General features: G+C 34.7%; 1 long non-coding RNA gene across 4 annotated transcripts in view; it reads right to left on the bottom strand.

Annotated features, from left to right (window-relative positions):
* Positions 1–1,417: 1,417 nt before the first annotated feature.
* The window catches only part of LOC143649559 (uncharacterized), a 115,154-nt gene continuing 100,502 nt past the window's right edge, over positions 1,418–16,069 (bottom strand). For 2 of the 4 annotated variants that reach the window (XR_013159106.1, XR_013159108.1), the window contains one exon: positions 1,418–3,308. This is a non-coding gene — a long non-coding RNA (uncharacterized LOC143649559). Of the gene's footprint in view, positions 3,309–5,152; positions 5,275–6,528; positions 6,610–16,069 lie in introns of all 4 variants that reach the window. The other 2 variants (XR_013159105.1, XR_013159107.1) reach the window with 2 other exon arrangements.

Genomic DNA, 16,069 nt, shown 5'->3' with positions numbered 1-16,069 from the left:
TCACAAAGGTACTTGCTGCACCTCCCTTAGCAGCAAGTAGTTTTCTGTGGAACAATGACCTGGGATATATCAAAAGCTGTGCCAGAAAAATTTTTCCATGGTCAAATGATTTGGGGAGGCTGCATATTTATAGTCAAATATTTAATTTAGGTAAAATACCTAATAACATGTTAAAAGATTGAGACGTGTTGCATGAAACAAACCTGTTCATTTTATAACTTACTGTTTCCCACACCTGTTTGTATCTGGGCCACTTTTTCTTTAAAGCAATGATCAGTGAGCAATTTCCAAAGGGCCAGATAATATTTCAGATGTTTGCAAAAAAAAGAAAAATGAGACTTCCTGTAGATATAAATATTTAGAATATTATCCTTTGAAAATGGAAAGTCTGTTCACGTTGTGGACCATCATGAAAGGGATGGGTGGTTAGGTTTGCCCTGTAGCCTATGGTTCGCCAGTCTCTGGTGCCAAGCAGGCTACACTGCAGTAGAATGCTTGGGGAATGCTCAACTGGGTACTTGCTAAGTCGACCTTCAGTCAGGAAATTTTGTAACTTGATTCAAAAAGTGTTTAAGTGCTAAGAAAATGGTTGCATGCATTATTGGGTCTCATTTTTATGACTGTTCATTGCACTTACACTTGGCATCCAAGTTCTCCAGAGCTGCTTGACAAATACCACAGACTGGTTGTTTGGATTAAACAACAGCGATTTATTGGCTTTTCCTTTGGAGACTTCAAGTCCAAAATCAAGGTAAGGTCAGCCACTGCCTTCTCCCAAGTCTGTTGCATCCTAGTCCTGGTTTTCACAGTCTCTGCCTCTGCCACATGGCCCTCTCTCTCTCTCTTCCAGTCTCCTCCTGTGGCTTCTACTCTACCTTCAGATTTCCTCTGCTTAGAACATCTCCAGGCAAAGTGGGGGTAAGGTCTGCCCCAATTCAGTGTTAATGGGACCTTTCTAAATGTAATCTTTAAAAATCCCATTTACAAATGAGTTCACACTCACAGCAGGCAGCGTTAGGCTTGAGCATGTCTTATATAGGATGTGATTCAATCCACAGCACTGGGAAAAAGATGTAAGTATTTCTCTATTCTCTTTAAACTTCATATTGTTTTTATAATGATAAAATGATGGTGTGGAAAAGAATAAGAAAGAAAGAGAGGAATCAGACACAATTTAGAGATTAATACTCTTAATGAGGTCTTATATTTCATTCGAGAAAACTTTTTAAATGCATAATTTTCAAAGTGGATATAGATTCTTTTTACAGTACATGGTCCATGTACTTGAGTGTTTTGATGTTTGCCATAACTGCAGAAGAATAAATAGTCTAAGTACAGTGAGAGGAGGCATTATAATTTAGATTGAGATTTTTGAATGAAAAGTGAGATGAGCCTGAAGTAAAATTTACCAGTGGTTGATTTTCCATTTTCATGGATTTTTTTTACAAGATTTTTTTTTTCTGGACTTTTGTTATCACATGACAGGTAAACTAGAACAGCTAGACAGCGTATGCTAGTGATTATGGTGAACTCTAATTTTATGCAGCAAAGTAGTACTGGTTAATTTAAACTCACTCATTGAAATATGTCTTAGTCTGTGCTCTGTGTGAACTAAAATGTGCTTTCAAGCACAATAATATCCTTAGTAAAGCAGCTGGCTACCTAGTTATGACATATGTTTTAACTGTTAGAGTTTAGCCTCTGCTGGTTTATTTGTAATACATTTTCTTTTAAACGTGCTAAAACTGAATCAAACAAATAATAGATTCCCAGTCATAGCTAGTCATTGCAAGATCTTCTCGTTAAAGGCATTTTGCTTCCTCTAGGAACAAACAGAGCCTGTCACTGAATATTTCACATGCAATTCTGCACATTCACAGATGCTTTCTGAAGGTTTTTTTTTAATATTATGAAAGTTTCAAATATGTCCTATTGTGCAGATTCAAAATCTATTTGCGCTTCAGTGACTATTGTTAAGTACATTAATTAGCCACTTGCATTGGGTGTTGCCAGGTGGGACTCTGTTTCTAAGAAGGGATTTTCCAGAAGACTAAAACAATTGGCCATGATGGGCCAGCGGCAGAATCTCGTCTGCCATGCTGGAGATGCAAGTTCGATTCCAAGACACAACTGGCCTGCAGGGGCTTGCTGAGAAAATTGAAACACTGTATCTACAAGGTTGCAAATAAGTAACACCCGGTGACAACTGGTCCAATAGAGGCAGCTTGTCATGCTAACTAATGGTTATCTGCTCCCCATAGGGCAAGATCCCACATGTATATGTAAGATGGAAACTAACATCAGCCAAACAGAACCTTCCTCACTTGCTTCCAAGTTCACCTCCTGTGAGCTCTTCCTGCCTGCTCCCTGGGGGGTGCTCCGTTTTACTTTCTGAATGGGAGGCTGCCTGATTCATGAATCGCTCCATAAAGCCATGGGATTCTAAAAACTGAACCAAGAGTTTTTCTTTTAATACCATTAATTGCAATAATGGCTGCGCTTCCTGAATACCTGGTGGAACAGGGTCAGGCAGTGGTTTTACATCTGTTGACCTAAAATTGGGCTACTTACACACTCTCTAAATAATTAATTTTTGCGTGTTCAAAAATAAAGGAATAATGCCGATAAAGGAGCAAATGCTGCCAAGAACCTGGAACAGACAAGGTTGCCAACAATAAATTAAGCACAGCTAACAAAGAAATACGTTGTACATTACCCTGTGCTACCAGCTTCAAGCTGGCCCCCAAATTTCTGTCAAATTCTAAGGCTGGCAAAGGAGAGAAAACACAGAGAGCAGATTGAAGAGCTCCAATGCGCCAGGCTGCATTTCGTCGAGACAAAGTACAGGCTAAGCGGCTGTGACAGAAAATAGCTTAGAAGAAGAATTCCAGTTAAAAGACAGAATGGCAGAAAACAAAACAAAAACAAACCAAAAATGAATATTCGGGGCAATACAGAAGCATCTAGGGTTAGACTCTTGATTATTTCTGTTACCACATTTCCTAGCCCTGACAATTCACATTCAGCTTCTAAGGCAGAAAAGCTGTTGTATGAGGAAACAAGTTTTTGTGCTTTAAGGGACATGGTCTGGCTACATCAAATGAAAGAAGCATTGGACGAGAATAGTGCCTGCGGTGATGGGCTGTTGCAGAGCTCTGCTGCTCACTGCCAGAGCGGTGCATTACCAGTTCAGACACCGCTGAGTGCTCGCCAATATATAGCCCTTAACAAAATAACATTTCCAGGCTCTCCAGTCCATTCCCAGCTTCCACGCAGGGTTCACATTAATGGATAATGACACTGTATTTCTGTCAGGAGAAGGGAGAGAAACAGAAAATGGTGTTATTTACTTTTAAAAGATGTGCAAATAACTTAAGAACTTTGCTATTTGTCATTTTTTCAGTGCCTCCTTTGCATAGTCCCAAATGGTATGGAAACATTAACTTCCTTGGTGGATAGCCAGTAACGGGATGGGCGGGCCAAAATAATAGTGAGGGTACTGGGTGTGCATCATGTTATGTTTTTATGGTGAGCTTTTTGCAATTCAGGTGCTGGTTTCTGTGTCCAGGTTCAATGTATCCAATATATTGAAAATTTGACCAAATTAGCAAAAGAAGGCTGGCCATTGCATGGAGAATAATTTTCATGATGGGCTCAGGTGAAAGTTGGTTAAGGTTTCGTAAACCATGTATGCGCTCTATTTATCTGCAAAACTTTTATCTTCCTTTATATATTTTTTCTTTCAATGTCCTTGAATTAATATGCATTTTTCTGTCCCTGTCCTTATCTCCTGGTCCTTGATACTTTATGCAGACATGCATTTGAGAACACTGAGATAAACAGGAAGATGCAGAAAAAAGCATTTAAGGACACTTGAGATAAAGATGGCCAAAAACTAATGGCCAAAAGAAACTTGAGGGCTTTTTGAAGAGTGCTGGTATAAATGCCAGCCAAGAATCATTAGGCTTGGAGTTATCATTTGAATTTTTCCTGGGGACTGTCAGTCTGTGAGGTTTCTGAGCTCCAATCTGATGCCACTTAAGTCAACCCAGAGGTTTATTGACTTGACCACAATGTGGTAACCCTGAGGTCTCGCAAGTGCTCTGTCCCCATCCCCTTCAGAGCACCTGTGGTCATCTTCATTTTCTCCCAGGTCCTCAGTTTCCTCCGTCTATTTTCATGTCCCTCTAGCTGGGCACTATGATTAGCCATCAGAATGACCATTTCACTTAAACTTTTACTTCCTTATATTTAGGCATAACCACCATGAATGACTCTAGCTTAAAATTGTGGTTTCCATCTAAAGTTTCTGTTCTTACATTCACCCAGGAAGAACATCAATGCAAGAGAAAACTCCACTCCATGGAAATCGGTACCACTACAAAGTCAAGGTTGCCAAATATGCTCTCTTGTGTGTGTACCTGCCAATCCTTTTATGTGAGTTGCAATGGTGCCCCTTTCTTGCCTTCAATAGTCAGCAAATTTGCAACATTCTTCTAAGGTCTTCTACCCATCACTTATTTATCTCATGGAGAAAGTCAGAGCCATCCAAGGTCATACCCTTCAAAATCTCAGGGCCAGATATCTACGACTGAAAGTTTTCATCCATGCCTACTTCTTTCCAAAAGTTGATTTTCAAGAATAACCTACGGTCTCCCAATGTCTTCTTGGGCCTGTATCATCTCTTTTGGGGGATGTGCTCCTAAACTTACCACCTTTCACATACCTTCAGCTTCTTCCCAGTACTGAATTATTACATTTAGTTTAGGAAACTCTATGTCATACGATGTTTTGCTTTTCTTTTCATTCTTAAGATGTAAATGATATTTTAGGTAGACCTTAGCTAAGTAACATCTGAATATAGTAGACAATGCCAAATACTGCTCATCTTCTTCAGAAAATTTTGCAAAATGTGGCCATGTACTATTATTTCCTTAAGAATACAAATGATAAAATATGGGTATTCTTCACTCACAAAGGATGCTTGCAAATTAACTAATAAATAATTCCTCAAGAAAATTTGACCAAGTAGTTCATAAAAGAATAATCTCTCTGCAGCACTCCTTTTTAAGATCTTCTTCCCCTTGCTTTCCTTAGATCTTCTCCCAGCACCAGTTTTTCTCTGTCTGCTTCTATTCCTCCTGTCTTTTACCTAGTCTTTCCCTGCTCCCGTGCAGAAATGTCAGGAGTTCGTCTTCCCTGTTCATTCTCTTCATGATGGATGCCTTCTCTGTAGCATCACTGCTAATCATCACAGAGTAGACAGCCCCTACTCTGTGCAGGGTGAGAATAAAAACTATCATAAAGCACGTGGTGTAAATCAATTTCTTGCCCATAAGAACTATGCTGCAATGCTTTTTTGTTAGTTATATTATAAAAGGCACAGCAAAATATGTCAATATACAAATAATGATAGGTGCAATCAAAGTATATAAACTTTTCTTAAGCATTAAAACAATATTTGTGTTATTAAATTAGAAAAATTTTTGATGAGCTACATCAATATCATGATCAGTTTCAGTGTTGAAAAGTTATTCAGACGTTATATTAAAATGGCAAAATTAGCAACTGATTGGCTCTAATAAATTTAAATATGTTGCAAAAGGTAAGGTTTTGTTTTTTTCATTCTTAAAATATGCATGATATTTTAGGGAGGTTGTTGAAAATCTATTTATTTATTGCAATTTTATGTACTTGCTTCAGGTTCTAGGAGAACTAAGAAACAAAAATATTAAACAGTAATTCCTAAAGACTGAGATATCTCATCCTGAAATATAGGATGAGACAATGTGAAATACCGCTCATCTTCTTCAGAAACCGTTGCAAAATGTGGCCATGCGCTATTATTTCCATAAGAATATATATGATAAACAATGGGTATTCTTCACTCATAAAGAATGCTTGCAAATTAATTAATAAATATTTCCAGAAAATTTGAACAGGTAGTTCATAAAAGAAGAAATACAAATAGCCAGTAAACAAGTAAAGGAGTCTCAATCACAATGAAAATCAAAATTGAGTCATTTAACAATAGTATCATTATTATATCAACATGGAAAAATGCTTTTTAAAAAGTAATCTCTGTAAAACGATGTATAGAGCATGGTCCCTCAGCAAACAAATTTGGCCCTGAAGTTACTCATTTAAAAACAGTTCCTGGGGTGCACGGGGGTTCAGTGGTGGAATGCCTGCTTACATGCAGGAGACCTGGGTTCAATTCCCGGACCATGCACCAATTCCCCCGCCCCCCCCCAAAAAAACTGCTCCTTAGGAAAAATATAAATGATATGTGCAAACATGCCTCTATCAGGATATTTTTGAACTTATTATTTAAATAGTGAAAAGGAAAACAACCTATGTGTTCAATTATGTTATTTTTTGAAATACTAGAAAGCTACTGAAGGTAATAGAGAAGAATATGACATAGGAATATATTCATAATAAATTATCTGTATAAATGTGTTTCTAAGCTTTTTGCGTTGGGTTTTTATAATTTTTAATTAAAGAGTTATTAAGTACTCCACTGACCTTAGAACTTAATCATAATCTTCTACTCTGCCTTTAGTACATTTTCACTGATGAATTAGATATTGCATGTAAAGTGCCTGCCTAGTACAAATTAGAAAATAAAATGTTGTCACTTAGCAAATATTAACGGTAATACTTAAAGTAAGTAAGGCCTTGGTCAACTATTTTCTTTTTTTCATAAATTCTATTTGTCAGGCAACTCTTTGGGAAAAGAATAAGATTATCTTAATGTCAGATATTTGCACAGTATCAAATTCTATTTAAATGTTGGATATTTTTCTCAATCAAAATTACAAACGTGGCTCTACAGAATATTACATACTTTTAACTTTCTATATGATTGGCAGCAACAGGATACTCCCTTAATGACTGGAAAAAAGAAAACAAGTAATGATCCTTTGGACTTAGGTTACTGCTTCAGTGAGGCTGCAACGAATTATTGAAGTAGGTAAAAGATGGTGTCCTTACAAAGCAATCAGATGATTAAAGAGAGCTAATATTTTCTGAAGTTTGCAGTAGGATCGTGATCAGATTGCACAAATAGCTTTACCAGATGACGTTCGCCAAATAAAGGGATAAGAATATATTTATAAACCTCTAATATCTGGTTCCTGTGTTTTAAACACACACACACAGAAACACAGTTATTTTGAAAACTCTATTTGAGGCCCAAATTGATTGACTAAACCAAAATCATACAGTGCGTGGAAGAGTTAGTATTGAAAACTATTATACTCCCAATTTATCTATTGTTTTTGAATTGTGCTGACAAAATAGAGGAACTCAATAAATATTTGTTAAAAGTATGAATACATTAAATACATTCCAAATTGCAGTCTTCTTCCTTACTGGGGTTATTGGAAATCTATTTATTTATTGCAATTTTATTCATTAGCTTCAGGTTCTAGGAGACCTGAGAAACAAAAATATTAAACAATAATTCTTTTTTTAAAATTTATTTATTTTATTTTTTTAAATACCAAAAAACACCAAACAAATGCAAACATTCCTATTTTGATCATTTCGTTCTACACATATAAGCAGTGATTCACAATATCATCGCATAGTTGCATATTCATCATCATGATCATTTCTTGGAACATTTGCATCTATTCAGAAAAAGAAATAAAACAAAAACAGAAAAAAACATTTATACATACCATACCCCTTACCCCTTCCTTTCATTGATCACTAGCATTTCAAACTAAATTTATTTTAGCATTTGTTCCCCATATTATTTATTTTTATTCCATATGTTCTACTTATCTTAAACAGTAATTCTTAAAGACTGAGAGTATACATTTCATTTCTTATTTCTTCATCTAGCCCCAGGGAATGAAAACTAATATAAATATGCATGCTTTATATTTTTTCGTTGTTAATGAGAGAATAACGTGCTTGCTTGTGAATCAGACGTGGTTTATTGATACAGTCCTCAGATCTCCCTCCAAAGTGACAAAAATCTCTGAGATGGCGATTTCTTTCAAAGAAATTTTAAAATATTTAACTGAATGTAGCACCAAGATTGTGCACATATTAAAAGCAGTCAAATTGCATGAAAAGCAATTGGCCAACCATTGACACATTTGTTCTTAATATTTAGAACAAAACTTGAAAAATAAAGAAAGCCATAAATAACAAAGCTGCGTTTATCTTCTGAGAATTTTGTTATATTTCTTCCACTTGGCTGAAGAGTACCATTGGGAATATAAGAAGAGGATACATAGCCTGGAAATACAGTCATGCATGATATTAAGGGTTCCTCCTTCCTAGTTTGACCTGGAATCTAAAGTGCTTGGAATTAACAGTTTGATTTTTGAAAGTCCTTTGGCTCTGAGAACTGTTGCTTCACAAACCTGCTGCCAAGTATCTATTACGTACACATGATTTATTGTTTCAAGTCATCCCCATAGAATATTTAATAGAATCACACCAGTTTATAATAGAAATTAAGCTGATTGGATTTGCTGGCAAATGTGAGAACATCATTGCTTATTTTACGGTTAGTTTAATTGGCTTCTCCTGGAATACATGGACAGTATTCTCTTAATCAGCTCCACACAGGGTTCTTGTAATCAAATCCTCTGAATTATTGTTCAATTGTTGGTATTTTCTAGTTAATGCTTATTTTCTGGTGTTGGTTTATGATAAAAACACTTGTTTGTCCTTCGCACATATTCTGTAGGGCAGAATACGTCATTTGGATGGGCCAGTTATTTTCAAGCATTAGCCACTTATTATTACTAAAATGTTAAAGGAAGAGGTCACAGATTTTAAAAAAATCAAATACTGTGATGATAGAATGCAGGATTTAGTGAGAATATTCCTCTCCTTAGAGAATCATTTTGGTTGACATATTGTATTTGGCAGAAAGGTCAAATGATGGGCTTGAGTAAGTATTACAAATCTCAGTGATTTATGAAAAGAGGGTACTGCAAAATAAATTCAGGCTTTGATAAGATTTATTTTCATTGCTTTGGGAAAACAATAATCAAAATCTCTGTTAAAAAATAGCTTAAATATTTTTGTCCTTTAACTAGAAAATTAATGAACCGTGTTTGCAAAAGGACGTTGGTTTGTGATTGTTGCAATTATGATTTAAATAGTAAGAAAACCTAAGATAGGAAAGAAAGGCTAAAGTTGTCTTCTAAAATGTATTTAGAAGCAGCAATTCTTAAAATAGACCCTCCCTCCCTGGTTCTCACTAAACATAAAGTAACACAAAACAAATGAGAATTCTTGAGACAATGTAAATAGAGGGAAACTTGTAAGTCACAGTCAGAATTTAGGAGGAATCTTCTGTAACACGCAAAAACCTGGGCTACTGTGTACCTTGTCTCAAACAATATTATATTCAAATATACCCAGTCTGATACCCAGGAAAATACATAGCAATGTAAAAGTCTACTGCAGCTTTTCAGAGATGACAAAACAAAATCACAATTCATGACTCAGCAAAATGTCCTACAGGTCATCTTGACCTGCTTGTTTTCCTACATCCTCACAGAAGCTGCTCATAAATGTTTCCAATATTTCTTTCATGTTCTCTACATCCTCAGAAATGAAGCCCATACAAACCTATGTTCTCTCATTTTTAGAATGCTAAAAGAAATAACTCTCAAACTAAAAGACTGTATCCATTAAAATGTTTTGATAAAAGAGGGATAAAAACTTTAAAAAAATAATAATAGAGAATTCATTACTAGACTTTTACTGGAAGATTTGGTAAAGGAAGTTTGGCAAAAAAGAATATATCATGCAGAAATAAGAATTGGACTAAAAATACAGTAAAATGAAAATAATTATAAAATTCACCTTTTCTTTTTTGATCAGTCAAAAATACAATTGACTATATTATATAATATATACAACTATATATTATATGATATTAATTGATATAATATTACTATAACCTGATTATATAAATTAGGCTACATTAAAATTAGATAAACTAAATTTATAGCAAATGATATTACCAGGGATAAGGAAGGATATTATATAATGATAAAGGTGTCAATTAACCCAAAAGACATAACAGTGTTAAATGTGCATGCGTCTAGCATTAGAACTTCAAAGTACATGGAGTAAAACCTGATCAAACTGATGGAACTTATTTTCTCATCCCTGTTTTAGATGTCAGCAGAGCTCTTTAACTCCTTTCTCTATTCCTTTTGCTACTAACTAGGTAAATTTCTTCCTTCCATGGTAAACAATATGTATGAATTTTGTATACATAACAAATAATCCACTTAATCTAGGTTTTAAATGTTATTTTCATATTGTTGTATAAAGATGTATTTGGTGATATTTTTAAATTTCCCTAATTTGGTGGTTATTTGTCCCTTGTAGTTTCTTACATTGGGTATTTGTGCTTCCTATCTTTTTTATTAGTTGAATTAGAGCTAAATATTCTTTTAATTAAAATTTTAAAAAGAACTGCTGACTTTATTGCTTGAGTCTACTGATTTCTAGTATTCTACTTCACCAATTTTTAAAATTTTTATATGGATAAACTCATTTTTACTTTATTTTGGTTTATTTTTGTTTGGCTTTTTGTAGATTTTAGTGTTAGATGTTTTTTAATTGTATAGACAGAGGGAGTTAAAGCTATGACCTTACCTGTGATAATATGTTTACCCATATGTCATGGTCAGGTTCATGTGTCAATTTGACCAGGTGGTGGTACCTGTTTGTCTGATTGGGAAAGTGCTGGCTTGTCTGTTGCTATGAGGACATTTCATAGAAATGTTTACATCTATCAGATGGCACTTAAGCTTCTCGTTTGATGCCTTAAGCCCATTCCTTTCACTCATTAATGTATACGGTGTATCTAACAACAACCAGACAACATATCTACCCCTTCTATTTCCACAAAACTCTGTCAAGGTGTCAAAAGCATATCCCCTAGACCCTGGCTTTGTACAAGCGAAGCATTAGAAGAATCAAATGGCGATATTTTGACTATCTCTTTTGCCAACTCACTCCATGGAATGGCTGTGTCCTTCCGATTATGGGAATCAGAGTCCTTAGTGCCTTTAAGTCTAGTCAGAGTAGAAAGCCATTCATAAAAATCCATTTTTAAGATTCTGTTTCTTAAGAACCACTCCTGGTACCAAAATCTGTTGTAGTTTTCTAGCTGCCAGAATATAATATGCCAGAAACAGAACAGCTTCTAAAAAGGGGAGTTTAATAAGTTTCAAGTTAACAGTATTTTAGGCCATGGAAATGTTCCAATTGAAACAAGTCTATAGAAATGTCCAATCTAAGGCATCCAGGGAAAAATACCATAATTCAAGAAGGCCAATGAGGTTCAGGGTTTCTCTCTTAAGTGAGAAGGCACATGGCAAACAGGGTCAGGGTTTCTCTCTTGGTTGGAAGGGCACATGGAGAACATGGTGTCATCTGCTAGCTTTCTCTCCTGGTTTCCATTCTTGAAGCTCCCCGGGAGGCATTTTCCTTCTTCATTTCCAAAGGTCACTGGCTGGTGGACTCTACTTCTCAAGGCTATGTCATTCTGCTCTCTTAGAATCTCTAGCTTTCTCCAAAATGTTTCCTCTTTTATAGGATTCCGATAAACTAATCAAAAACCACCCGAATAGGTGGAGATAATCCAGCTTAACAACCACTCTTGACTGAGTCACATCTCCAGGGAGATGATCTAATTACAGATTCAAACATACAGTACTGAATAGGGATTAGAAGAAATGGCTGGATTTATAAAATGGGATTAGAATTAAAACATGGCTTTTCTAGGGTACATACATCCTTTCAAACCAGCACATCATACATGAAAATTCAAATGTGTTGTATTTTAAATTGCTTGTTTTCAATAAATTTTGTAGCTTTTTCCTACTCTTACTTTAAAAACTTATTTACAGCAGGCTTTTCAATTTCCAAATGAAAATGTGCCTTTTTGAATTCATTACTTTTTACTTTTATTTTTTTATTTTAGATTTTAAAATAAATTTTATTTATTTCATTATTGAGGTTTCTTTATGACAAAAGCTGTGATCTACATTACTTGACTATATTACATTGATAAAATTCTCCACATCATTGGGATTCAGAGTAGAATTTAAAATATAAGATCTATTGTATCAATTATGTTGTTTAGATCTTCTAAATCACTGCTAGTTTTTTCTATTTAATTCATTTTAGAGAAAAACCCACTTTTTTTGTTTATAGCACATTTTTCTTGTATTTCCTGCAGTAACCTCTGACAATTTTTGCTCCTTTATTGGGCACATCAATATTAATAACCACTATATCTTATTTTGAATTTTTAAATTTAGTCTTTAGCATGATTCCATTCTCTGACTCTTCAAGTCCTTCACCAATAGGTTTTTCATAAGTTTCCTTTATTGAGAAATTTCCATTTTTTTTTTTTTGCATGTCATATGGCATGGCCACATTTCATTCCTTTTCCATGTGAGTATCCCACTATTGCAGCACCATTTGCTGAATATTTTGTTTGCTGGTTTGTTTTTGTTGGTTTGTTTGGGGAGTGCATGGGCCTTCCAGTCTCCCGTATGCCAGGAGAGAATTCTACCCCTGAAGGACCCTAGCACCCCGCCCCCGCATTTAATATATTTTTAAGAAAGATTTTTTTCCCATGAATTGGTGCTTTCTTGTTTTATTTCCAGATTCAGACATCTATATCCAATGAAAATCTCCTTTAAAAATAAATATGATAAGAAATTAAAATTGATAAGATGTCTCAAGCTGTTTCTGTATACAGAAACTAATAAAGAACTTCATAAAGAAAGAAATGTTTTCATAAAGGAAAGAAGAGGAAAAATAAATGGATATATATTAGACACTGTTATTTTCTCCTTGTAATTTTCTTTAAAGTCATCCGACTAATAAACAAAAATTATAATATTTAAACTGTGATTTACAATTCATAAAAAAGGAAAAAAATAATCATGACAAATAATAACAATGATATATAGGGATGGAATTAAACTATTGTCATTTTAGTGCCTTAGTGCAACAGAAATGCAAGTGTAATGTGTGAAGTGAAAATAAGAAATTTCAGGTAAGAAGTGAGAGTTATGAAGGAGAATATGAGAAATGCCACTGTAAGCAATAAGGGAGGGTAAGAGTGCATAAGAACCATATTGGGAGATTTGAAACCCCTGTTAAGGAGTTGATGGAACAGCAAAACAAAAAATCAATGTAAACACAAAAAATCTGGTTAAGATGATCTTTCACCTGGATATACTTTCATTTATTATGCCTAACTTCAGAAATAGGAGGATATGTTATTTTCGAGCACTTATTTTAAAATACATTTCATTGTAGTAGCATACATACAACCCCAAATTTCCCATTTTAACTGTTTTCACTGTGATTAATTCAGTGATAGTAATTATATTAACAATAAAATGTTGCAAACACCAACATAAAATCTCATTACCCAATTGTTTGCATCACCTCAAATAGAAACTCTGCATTCCGTTTCCCTGGCCAAACCCCTTGGTATCCTGTAATCTACATTCCATACCTATGAATTTGTGTACTCTATTTTATATAAGTAAAAGCATACAATATCTGTTCTTTTGTGTCTTACTAATTTCACTCACCATAGCATCTTCAAGGTTCATCAATGTCATAGCATGCATCAAAACTTTATTATGACTGAAAAATACTCCACATAAATATACCACCTTGAGTTTATCTCTTGATGGACAGGTGGATGCCTTCCAACTTTTGGCTATTGTGAATAATACTGCTTTGAACACTGATATAAAATATTTGTTGGAGATCTGGCTTTCAATTCTTTGGGATGTATATTAAGAAGTGGGATTGCTGGCTCATTTGATAATTCCATGTTTAACTTACTGAGGAGCCTCGAAACTGATGTCCACAGTGGCTGCACAATGTTACAATACCACCACCAAAATATAGGGTTTCGACTTTCTTGAGTCATTACCAACACTTGTTCTTTTCTTTTTTGATCGTATTCATTCTACTGGATGTGAAGTAGTGCTTCACGGTTTCAATGCGTGTTTCCTAATGGCCAATATCATTGAGCATGCTTTCATGTGCTTATTGGCCATTTGTATATTCTATTTGAAACAATTGTCTATTCAAGACCTTTGCTCATATTTTAATTGGCTTATCTGTTGGTTGTTGAGGTGTAGGAGTTCTTTAAGCATTCATTTCAAATATATGTTTACCAATTATTTTCCCCCATTCTGCAGGTTGTCTTTTTTACTTTCATGGTAATGTCCTTTGATATACAAAAGTTTTTAATTTTGATGAAATTCACTTTATCTATTTTTTCTTTCGTTGCTCATGCTTTGGTTCATAGCTAAGAAGTCACTGAAATTCAAGGTCAAAGAGGCTTTCCCTTATGTTTACTTCTAAGAGTTTTATGGGCTTAGCTCTTACATTTAGGTCCTTGATTGATTAAGAGTTCATTTTTATACCTGATATGGGTAGGGCTTCAGCTACCTTTTTATTTTACTTTTTTTTTTATGTAGACATCAGTTTTCTCAGCACCAGTTGTTGAAGAGCCCATTTTCTCCCCATTTAATGTGCTTGGCACTCTTTTTGGAAATCACTTGAACATAGACATGGGGATATTTCTAGACTCTGTTTTGTTTCATTGATCCATATGTCTATTTTTATGCCAAATCACACAATTTTGATTATAGTGTCTTGGTAGTAAGTTTTGAAATTAGGTAGTATTTGAACTCCAAATGTGTTCATCTTTTCCATGATAGATTTCTCTACTTGGGACTACTTGAGATTTTCATGTGCATCTGATGATGAGCTTTTGCATTTTTTCAAAAAGGGCTGCTCAGATTTTTAATACAGATTTGAATCCATTAAATCTGTATATCACTGTGGGTTGTATTAAGATCTTAACAATATTTGAGTCACTAATTGTACTTCAAACTAACTTCTGACAAACAGACACCACAGAAGTTTAGTAGCTTTGAGAAAAATAATTGCTCTGCAGATATGAACTTCCATGGCTTAGTGGAAAAAATTAATTTCCTAGACCCTGAGAACTTATCAGAAGAGACATCAATACTGCTGACAGTGCTGTGAGAATAGAATTAGATTTGAAGATGTTTTATGAAGAAAAAGAAAAAGACCACTGAATTTGGTTCATTAGTCCAAAAACACACCCTTTGCAAGAAATCAAACAGGATTCTGAAACAATAAAAAGAGGGCTCAGCGATTTATCTGGTTACACCCCCCTGCCCTCCCAAGAAAAGATCCATTCAAAAAACAAGATCATTTTCACTGTGCGGAAAAATCCATAGTTTCAAAAGCAGCACGAAGCCTGGAATTTCTGGGCTCTGCTATTATAGTACATTAGGTTTCATAAGGCATTGGAATAGGCCCATCAAATCTTTTAGCTGAACTAAAGTGTATGACGTACATGTCAAAAAGGAAAAAAAAAACAAAGAAACTCATAAGAAATGCATGGAAACATACAAAAAAATAAATAAGAGAGTCCAGAGACATTTAGTCTACTGAGCCCACAATGCCCAATTTGGCAGCCACCAGCTACAGGTAACTATTGACTATTTGAAATATGGCCATTCCAAATTGAGATGTAGTTTAAGTGTGAAATACACACCAGATTTAAAAAAAACAGATCTTTACAATATTAAGTTTCCCTCTCCATGAATATGGGATGCCTTGTCATTATCTAGGTCTTCTTTAATTGCTTTCAGCAATATTTTGTGATTTTAAGTGTGCATGTACTTCACATTTGTGATTAAATTTATACCTGGAAATTTAATTTGGGGGATGTTTCGTGAATGGATTTGCCTTTTAAATTAACATGTTTTTATTTTTCTTTGTTGATGTCTAAAACCCAACTGATTTTTTTGTGTGTGGGCTTAGCTTACAACTTTGCTGAATTTGTTTATTAGCTCTACTTGTCTTCTTGTTGACTCTTTGGGATAGCCTATGTGAAAGACAATCATCTATGAATATAGTTTAAGTTTTTCCTCTCCAATTTGGATGTTCTTGTTCATTTTTCTTGCCTTATTTCTTTGACTACAATGTGTGTTCA

The sequence above is a fragment of the Tamandua tetradactyla genome, chromosome 11 (assembly GCF_023851605.1).
Source record: "Tamandua tetradactyla isolate mTamTet1 chromosome 11, mTamTet1.pri, whole genome shotgun sequence".
Classification (NCBI taxonomy): domain Eukaryota; kingdom Metazoa; phylum Chordata; class Mammalia; order Pilosa; family Myrmecophagidae; genus Tamandua; species Tamandua tetradactyla.
Note: the sequence above shows the minus strand (reverse complement) of the source record. Positions and strands in the feature narration are given on the sequence as shown.